The sequence below is a fragment of the Triticum urartu genome, chromosome 5A (assembly GCF_056163025.1).
Source record: "Triticum urartu cultivar PI428250 chromosome 5A, HENAU_Tu73, whole genome shotgun sequence".
NCBI lineage: Eukaryota > Viridiplantae > Streptophyta > Magnoliopsida > Poales > Poaceae > Triticum > Triticum urartu.
In genome coordinates, this window is record NC_141877.1 from 145,315,447 (window position 1) to 145,325,458 (window position 10,012).

General features: G+C 51.3%; 1 long non-coding RNA gene across 3 annotated transcripts; it reads right to left on the reverse strand.

The window, feature by feature from the left end:
• Window positions 1-4,665: 4,665 nt before the first annotated feature.
• On the reverse strand, window positions 4,666-8,736 carry LOC125508596 (uncharacterized). Of its 3 annotated transcripts, XR_015604132.1 has the most exons (6): window positions 7,989-8,733; window positions 7,756-7,832; window positions 6,795-7,016; window positions 6,258-6,437; window positions 5,728-5,834; window positions 4,666-5,104 (listed from the first exon to the last, which is right to left on the reverse strand). It is a non-coding gene; the product is annotated as an uncharacterized LOC125508596 (long non-coding RNA). The 3 variants fall into 3 exon arrangements; XR_015604131.1 differs by having other exon boundaries at window positions 6,795-7,832; window positions 8,376-8,736; XR_007283621.2 differs by having other exon boundaries at window positions 6,795-7,832; window positions 7,989-8,736.
• Window positions 8,737-10,012: the final 1,276 nt, after the last annotated feature.

Below are 10,012 nucleotides of genomic sequence, written 5' to 3' on the forward strand. Positions count from 1 at the left end.
CACGCCCGTCGCGCACCCATGGATGCGCACGCCTCATTGCTCTTGGCGCGGGAGCTCCTGCACTATCGCCCCGTCGACGACCTCTACGAGGACTGGCTCGCCCGCATCACCGATCTCGTCAGTGCCGCAGGGGGCTCCCCCTTGCGGTCCCTCTTGTTGCCTCGCCCTCCGTCCCGTGCAGGGGGCGAGGATCAGGAGGCACCTCCGCCGCCTCCTCCCCAAGAAGGTGCCTTGGCTCCAAGGCGCGCAGCCCCAGGGCGAGACCCTCCACGTCCGGTGCCTGCGCAGCAAGAAGGGAGCTGCCAAGAGATCCCACGTCCCCGGGAAGGTGCTCGCGCGCTCCCAGCGCCGGCGCGCCAAGATCGCGCCCCAGCGCCTCCACGACAAAACCCTGCGCTGCTCCTAGTGGCGGCGCGTGGTGACCCACAAGAACGAGTCCAGCACCAGCAAAGGGCGCCGGTGGCAACGGCGGGCTGCCTCGCCTTCACCCCCGAGCTACGCGGCGTCACATGGCCAGGCAAGTTCAAGCCTGATGTCCCTCCCCACTATGATGGCACAGCGGACCCCGCGGAGTTCCTGCAGCTCTACGAGCTGGGCATCGTAGCCGCCAACGGAGACGAGAAGGTCATGGCGAATTGGTTCCCCATGGCGCTCAAGGACGGCGCCCGCACCTGGCTCCTGAACCTGGCGCCCGACACGATCTCCTCCTGGAGCGAGATGCGCACCCGCTTCATCGCCAACTTCCAGGGCACTCGCGACCGGCCCCCGGCGGTGAGCGATCTGCGCCGTGTCAAGCAACAGCCAGGAGAAACCCTGCAGAAGTACATCCAGCGCTTCAACTACGCTCACCTCAAGATCCCCAAGGTGACTTAAGAAGCCATCAACTCAGCCTTCTCCGATGGCGTGCGCGACGTCAAGATGAAGGAAGAGCTAGCAATCCTTGAAAACCTATGCACATCCCTGGAGCTGTTCGACTTGGCGACCAAGTGGGCCAGGGCTGAGGAAGGGCGTCTCTCCCTCCTCGAGCTCCCGGCAGCCGACCCGGAAGAAAAGAAGCTCAAGGCCAAGGACGTGAAGTGCAAGGGGGCTGCCGTGCTACCAGCGGAACCGGACACCAAGCGAGGCAGGGATCAGCCTGAGTCATCCAAGGGCGGACGGTACTGCGTGTACCACGACCTCCACACCCACAACACCAATGAATGTCAAGAGCTCGGAGCCGTGCGAGATGGGCGAATCGGCCGACGCCCAGAGCACAACGACAGGGGCGATGGCCAAGGAGGAGGAAGAGGCGGTGGACGATGGGAAGACCGTGGCCTTCGCCGGGATGGCGTGACCGCCCTCGCGAGGACCGCTGGCAGGACCAGCCTCGCGAGGGAGGCTGGAGGGACCAGCCTCGTGAGGACCGTCCCCACGGCAACGCAGGCCTCCCTCCTCTGCCGCCTCCACCACAGAGGAACGAAGAACAACACCAAGACGATGGGGCTGGGGGCTTCCAAGAGCCGCGTGCAATTGCTTGCATCTTGGGCGGTGCCCAGGCCCTAGCCTCACAACGCATCTTCAAGCAGTTTGCTCGCGAGGCGAATGCAGTCCTTCCCAAGCTTGAGGCCACGCGCCCTCTTAGGTGGTCTTCGTGCGCGATCACATTCAGTTCCATAGACCAGCTCAAGTGTGCGGCAACGGCCGGAGTCCTCCCGATGCTTTGCTCCCCAGTCATCAGCAACGTGCAGGTCACCAGGACCCTCATCGATGGCGGAGCAGGACTCAATGTCTTGTCCGTTGAGACGTTTGACAATCTCCAAGTGACATACGACCAGCTTCAGCCGACCAAGCCTTTCTCAGGAGTCACTGATGGTTCCACTGTTCCAATTGGGCAGGTTCGCCTTCTGGTCACCTTCGGGCAACGTAACAACTACCGCACCGAGTTCATCGACTTCGATGTTGCTCATATCTGCCTGCCGTACAACGCCATCCTTAGGTACCCGGCCCTAGCCAAGTTTATGGAAGTGACTCACCATGGTTACAATGTCCTCAAGATGCCAGGAAGCAGTGGAGTCATCACCGTACCCTGTGAAGAAAGGGAGGCAGTGTGCTCGCTCGAGCGTGCGTTCCAAGCCGCAGCAATCGAAGACCCAGATCGCAGGAGCGGGAGGCCTCCCGAGGCGACCCTCAAGAAGAAGAAGACCTCACCTGGCTAGAGCCACAAGGAAGCAGGCACCTTCGGAGGTATTGCGTTAGGATTCGCGCCTGATCAGGGAGCGCCACCCTCTCGCGCATAGGAAGGCGCGCCCGGCACCCTCCTCAGGCAGGGCTCAGGGGATCTCTCTTGGAGAGCCACTGACCTTGCCAAGGTCGTGGGGAGGCGCTCGGGCACCACTTGGACGGGTGCTTTCAGGCACGCTTCCCTTAGAAAGGTACAAGTCAAAGGAGATCAAACCCTCAGTAGTTCATCGCAAGGAACACCCAAGAGCTACAAGAGTCCAGAGTCATGCGCGGCAGCCGCCGCTTACCTGCCGTGGCCCCACATCCAGGCGAGGATGGAGGACCGCACGTCTGCGTCGACGTACCAGGGCTCAACCGAGCTGCGTCCCAGGAGCGCCTATGGCCTTCGGCCATAGGGCGCTGCGTGGGACCACCCCACAGCTACGTTCGCATGCCTTTCGGCCTGTCGAGCACGGTCGCCGCACATCAGCGCCTATTGAGGAGCATTCTGGAGGCTCAGGAGGTCAGGCATCGCGCGGTACTTGCGGATGTGGCGATGGTCCCCAAAGACCTGCACGTGCCACCGGAGCCTCCCGAGGCCCCTGGGCCTGGGGGCTCATGAAGGCCGACATCTTCACCGCGCATCGCTCACTTCCTCAGCATCACTTCATCTTCAACAGCACCAGGTGACATCTTTCAGAGTTCTACTTTCAGCTGGGAGCGCCCACAGGGCTGCACCATTCCCAGGCCGCGTGGGTCTGTCCCCGCGGCATGTATCCATTTTGTTTATGCTCTTTATTTACCTTGTTGGGGGCGCCCCTTGGGCTGCATCATCCCCACGCCACTCGGGCCCGACCCAGTGGCGGTTGCTTTTACCTGCGCTTGCTTGAAATTGTATTTCCTCCTATGTGCTTAACCTACCTGACCTAATCACCTGCTCGATCAACGCCTATTTGAAGAGCCGCTCGCTTTGGCACGGCGCGTGCGCACGGGTCCGTCCCTGTAGCGTTGATAAAGCTGAGTGGTCGAGCTCTAGCCGCGGACAGCCCCGCACGGCGCCACCTCACCAGGCCCTCAGTGCCCCACTCCCTCGGAGTGACCATAGGTTGGCCGGCGACCGTAACGACAGGCCTTGTTTCTCCTCATGATTGGTGTGTAGGACCTACTCCAGGAGCAACATTGGGGGCATCGTGAGCTCTCTCTCCCTCTCTTTGGCACGGACCGCTTGCACGTTAAAAGGGGGGGTACCTGAGCATCGCGACTCATGGGCTCCTACTAGCTCTCTAGCCCTCACCCCATGGCCTTGACCCACGGCATCGCGACCTGTCATACCAGCGGCGGTTCAGCTCGCTCGAGGGCCGGGACCTGAGGACGTAGAGCATTAAGGAAAGAGCGGGGGAGTGGGAAGAAGCTCGCGAGGGCCTAACCCAGCAGTACCTCGACCACCGCCTCTCGGGCCAGGCGCCTCTCTGAGGAACTACGTCAGACACACAAGATAAGTCACGCCGTCGCAAAAGCTAGACCAACGTAGCGCTAAATCCCCGCCCAATGCAACTCTGTCACGGCGACGCTACCTTCCTTTCTCGCCCAGCAAGGATTGCTTGAGCGCTAAAGGGGACCTCCCGAGCATCGCGACTCGGGGGCTCTTACCGGACCTCGGGCCGCTCACCTCCTGGCCTTGACCACGGCATCGCGACCTGGCATACCAGCGACGGCTGAAGCTTGCCTGGGGACTGGGACCTGTCAGCGTAGAGCGCCAAGTCCTCATGAGGATAGAAAGGGGGAGCTTAGCCAGAACAAAATGGACACCTCACGCCAATTCATATTAAGGGTATAGTAATTACAAAAGCATGGCAGACGCCTTACATACCCCCGCGGGGTGTTGCTTTAATTCCTTGCAGGGAACAAAAGGTGCTAATCCTAAGGAACGCTACCTGCTAGCACCTCCCCAGGCGACGCCATCATCAACAGTGGCTGCCCAGTGCCGGCGTCAATCCCATCCAGATCAGTGGCGTCGGCGGCCCGATCACTACACCACGACACTCAAATCAGCGTGAAACAATCTGTTGGCATATGTCACCTAAGGCGACACATTTAGTGTCGGCAAAGATCTATGGCGACAGAAATGAGTTTTCGCCTATAGTCCTGCCGGGAAAGGCCTTTACCGACAAATAAATCTATGCCGACAGACAGTTTGATGGGCTAGGTGAGATCTATGGCGACAAACAATTCTATACCGATGGACTATGCTATGCCGACAAATCATCTGACAATGTGCTATGCCAACACATAGTGCAACGTCCATTGTTACGCCGACAGTTTGTCTATTAATGTGCTATGCCGACACATAGTGCGACGTCCAATACTTCTGCCGACACTTTTGCTGCCAGGGCTCTACATTTCAGCACAAAATGCATTTACATCATATTTTCAATAAAATTACATGCGTTCAATGCACAATACATATACAAATAATTACACTCTTTTATTCATCACCAAGACACCATTCACCATTCACTAGTACATTTATTCAACATATATTGAAAATTTGTTATCTTCACTCGAGTTTGCTACAACCATGAAGGTAATACATAAGTCGACATACAAGACATGTCCTGCTACAAAATATAAAGGCTAAGCTCCTAAGAGACCAATTGTTCGATCACTTGGCTACTAAAAAATACTTCCTCTGTGCTGAAATACTTGTAGTTGGGGGAAACTAGTTCAAGTTCCCCCAACTACGAGTATTTTGGTACAGAGGGAGTATTATGAAAGAGACCAATCCTTCAATCACCAAGCCGGCATCAACTTCCATATCAACAAAACGTGTCTACCATGTTATGAACAAAAGCGATGACCGAACATCTTAGATCAACTTGTGGACTTGCAACTTTCTGTCATGTCCCTGCAAAAAAAGAACTTCTATGTTTGAGCAATCATAGAAATGAGAATTTGTTCAAACTTGCTAGTTGCCAATGATCCCAAAGATCTAAAACAATATCTAAAAAATAGAAGATATTGCAAACAGTTTGGTTACATAAGATATCCTTATCAGAAAATAAACCAAAGCCACGCTAGCTCCTACCATATCACATGGTTTACTATAAAAATTATGCGCCCATTCTTAATAAATCAGATTTGTTCTAAGGCATCAGTAATAAGGTTCTTACTGTAACTTTAGAGATTTGAAGAAGACCAGAAAAAAGAGGGAAGCACAAGGGAAGAGAAGGGATGGCTGATGGAGAAATACAGTGATGAGAAAAGAGTACAACAAGGGGGTAAATAAAAAGCAACAAAATACATTGACAAACAGGTCTAACTGTGAACAGAGTGTGTTTAAGTACATTTGATACTGAATTTTCTCTGTGAAGTGGATGATAAATTGTGCTCTTATTATTGCACATCCTATGATGCTGAAGCCGTACTTTACAACATGAATAAAATAGAAATTACATTAATGTAGTGAATATTACACATAGGAGACTGTAGGGAAAATATAATTAAAAGGTGAGTGCAAGATCATCTCACCTATGTTTCGCGAGGAGCACCACACATTCGTCTCAGAACTCTTGGTCGTCGGAGGATGAGATCAGACCAACTATCGATTGCACAAGGTCAGGAACGTATTCAAGAATCTGGAATTCACATAAAAAACACGTTACTACAATGCTTGTTGTCAGTTCAGGTAGCAAAAGGAAGAATGGTTGGCCGAATAATGCACGTATTTTGTAAGGCCATGCCGAGCTGACGGTCCTAAGGTGCAGCACACCATGTAACATCAATATATAATGCTTACTAATATTCCTGCTTCTATTAAAAACTGTAACCATAATATCAGTTTGTTCCACAAAGAATACGAGGTTGGTTTGCACTGTTATTTGCATAGATTAAGACAGTTTGCACCCTAGTCTATCTACTGGCAGTATAGGATCAGCTCTCATCCAACTAACAATAATATGTCTTCAGTTAAAAAATTATGACAGGCTGAAAGTAAACAAGAAATGAAAGTCTTCACAAATGTGTTGCTCTCCTGTTAGCAGAAAACATGCAGCACATACCTGTAGATTCCTCTAGTTGATAGACCAAGAAAATAAGATGAATCAGATAGATGGAGCTAGATGGTGCAATATCCCATGTTGGTGCTCCAATCTACAGGGCCGAATTGATTAAGGGCTCTTCAATCACCACCACGGTTAGCATTCCCTTGGTTGTGAACCACAATCACAGTCGATCAGTCACTGCAAGTATTAAAGCAGTAAGAACACGCACACTCACCTACATCTGTTTCTGGCGAACATATGTGCCAACTGCATACAAACTGGGCTGAATTGTTCTTTCATTATACGAAATTATTTGCAACACAAAGAATCTCTGTTTAGTACACTATTTTCTCAAGCAAACATCGCTTGGCTTTGATAGTGGTCATATTGAGATAACTGAAACTTAGCGATAGAAGTAAAGGAAGCATGATCACACACACACACACAAAGCTACTTTCATTAGGAACTTAGATGATTAATTAGGAGAAAGAAAAGTAAAGAACGTTAAACAAGTCAAAATTTGTAGAGAGGAAAACACAGAGAATTGGCTAATACCTTGATTAAGAACTTGAACAGTGCAGTAGTGATCAACATGTAAAGAAAAAAGTACTTCATGGGCCACTGCGAAGATCACACCTTCTTCCACACTGTCCGTCAGCTCAGCACCCACAGCCAACAGCTAGCCTTTTCCGTGTTTGTCGTTCTTTACCTTGGTTTGTTCAGCGGCTAAAAGTAACGAATGTAAGAAATGAAAGTCTTCACAAATTTGGTACTCTCCTGTTAGCAGAAAAAATGCAACATATGTGGGTTGTAAAGACCATATTTGAGTATAATGGAGTGTATTAGATAAAAAGGTAGATGCTAAACTTGGTAATTGAGGAAAATGGAAACACTAAAATACGGTTCAGTTTATTACTAGGCAACATCACATGCTAAGTAATAATTATCGTTTCAAAAGCAAAAGGCACGTTCAACAATAAATATCAGTTTATTGAGAATATGGTTTCTGTTTAGTACTAAGGGTACTGAATTGATGTTCCAAACATCCAATGTGAAGCTAAGATTTCAAGATTATCTCTTTATTTGTGGTCTCTGACATTGTCATATCTAAAATCTGCTGTAATAACAGGAAGAAGCATATAGAAATGATGTAATAATAGGTAGAAGCATATGGGTTCAGTTCGGCCCTTTAACGCTATAGACCAAATGTTGATTTCTGTAAAGGAACAGGAAGCATATTGGGCTGATTGCACGGAATGGGAGCTATAAATGTTGGGTGCACAACCTTTCTTGAAATAGATATGACCAATATTTCCAGCAATTAAGAGAGTCATGTTTCATATTTGGGGTTACAAATCAATAGTCAACAAGAGACGCACTTCAAAGGATACAAATTAGACTTTATACATCACTTTTAAATGCAAAAACAAAATGGTGATGCAGGGTATTATCCCAAAGAATGAACAATTCTGTGGTACATAATCGCAAAAATCACACTCCAAAGATTGTACTTTACATAACTAAAGTTGTACACCACAGTCCTGCTAGAGAATCTGGATACTTGTTCCCATTGATGTCATAAACATAAGAACCCTGCATATGTAGGTTAACATTGTATAAGAAAAACATAGATACATGGTTTACATCCATAGCATACTGTAATGAACATCTTAGCTGCCATTTCCAATATCAAACGCTACATTGCATGAGAAGTAAACATATATAATGCTATAATTAGAGAGTCACAACCTCAGATCTCTAAATAACCAACGGATGCACACCATTGCTCTGCCATCCAGCTGTGAATGGTGCCAACATGCCATGCCCCTTAAACCTGGGAAGGTCATACTATCAATGTCAATACTGGCTAGTAAACTGAGCGACTTCTTCTTCCCTGCACTATCTCTCTTCTCCTTTCAAATAGAACCTGCTATCCATCAAAATCCATGGTAGGGAAGAGCGGATCTTACCTCAAACCACTGAAAATGAAATCCTTATGCTAGCTGGTGGTCAAATGTTCCTTTTCCCCTTTGATTAATCTCATGTATTATCTAATTTCAGAACCCTAATTTGACCTCGTTGCCAATAATGGAGATGAGAGAGCAGGTAGGCAGATTGGGAAGATTTGCAGCTTGCCTGTTGAGATCTGGAGGTACACGTGTCGCCGGTGGAGGAAGAAGAACGGCGGGCGGCTCCTCAGCAAGACGGCGCAGCTGCTCCTCAACGGCGGGTGGTGGGCGGACGATGCTCCTCTATCACGGACGGCGCTGCTGCTGATGCGGGCTGAGGGAAGGAACGCCTAGGGTTTGAGATGCATCGGCATGAGGGGACCAGCGTGAGGGCTTGGCCGGTGGCACGAAGGTCGTGGGTGGCGGCGCGGGGGCATTAGGTTTAGGTCTCTGTGTTGTGTGTGAGCGGCAGCGAGAGGGAGGGGTGAGATTGGGGAACGATGATATTATTGGATTGGGGAAAAGTGGGTGTTTCACCTGGAGTGTCCATTGTTCTCATCCCGCAGCATATAAGTATTTTGAATGGACCCACCTGAACAACCCCGACACTTCTTGTGTCCCTAAGAATCGGCGACACAGAAACAATCAGTAGAGTCTATATGTGCCGACCGAAAATACGTCGGCGCTTTGGCAATGCTTTGGCGACAAATAATGTGTCATGTGCTTATATAACACTAACTCACTGTGTGTCGGTATACTTTGGCACAAAAAAGGTGTCGGCGATTCTCACTTCTACCAACAGATGCATGTCGTCTTTGTAGTGTCATGGTGTAGTGGGTGTAGCTGCCTCACTCCGAGCGCGGCGCGAGCTCGGAGGCTCGTAGCTGTCGTCGTTCGTCTCCGGGGTTGCGAGGAGTTCGGGGGAGCCGCTGAAGCCCGCAGTCCCTCTGCTGCTTCCTGAGGAGCTGCAGGAGGACCAACAGGCGGGGCTGGTCCTTGCCAGTTCGTCACCACTGCCGCTTCCCTTAGGTCAGCATTCTAGCCGGCGTCCTTCTGCATCAAAGACCTTGAAGAACATAAAGGAGGCGCCGTGATATTCAAGATGGATCACGAAGGCGCCGTCTGCGCGACAGACCCGGGCAATCTCACCCCAGCCCCGGGTCATGAAGACCTTGCCTGGAGCGACGACCGCGACCTCCGCTCCAGTTGCAGGGGTGCCACAGTCGGCGTGCTGCAGCCAGAGCTCCAGGGCCCCGCTCGGCGGCATCTCGAAGGCGAAGGAGGGACGAAGGCGGATCCACGAAGTTGGAGGCATGGCAGCGTGAAGCACAAGCTCGCGAGAGGAGCGCTTCGCGTGGACTCTAGGGGGGACGACGCGCACCACTGTGACTCGCCGGCGTCGGCGGCGACGCTGTCGATGTTGCTCGGTGCCCTCCCCCCTGGGGCCTACGACGCGGGCGTGCAAGGGCAGTGGAAACCCAGGCGACGGCCGCTCATACCACGGCCTCGACACCACCTGCCAGGCGCCTTCGTCCCGGAGACAAAGTATTGGCCTCTTCTTCGGCGGGAGGGGGTCAGGACCCTTGTCGGTGTCAAAACCGGCGGATCTCGGGTAGGGGGTCCCGAACTGTGCGTCTAGGCGGATGGTAACAGGAGACAAGGGACACAATGTTTTACCCAGGTTCGGGCCCTCTTGATGGAGGTAAAACCCTACGTCCTACTCGATTAATATTGACGATATAGGTAGTACAAGAGTAGATCTACCACGAGATCAAGGAGGCTAAACCCTAGAAGCTAGCCTATGGTATGATTGTTGTATGACGA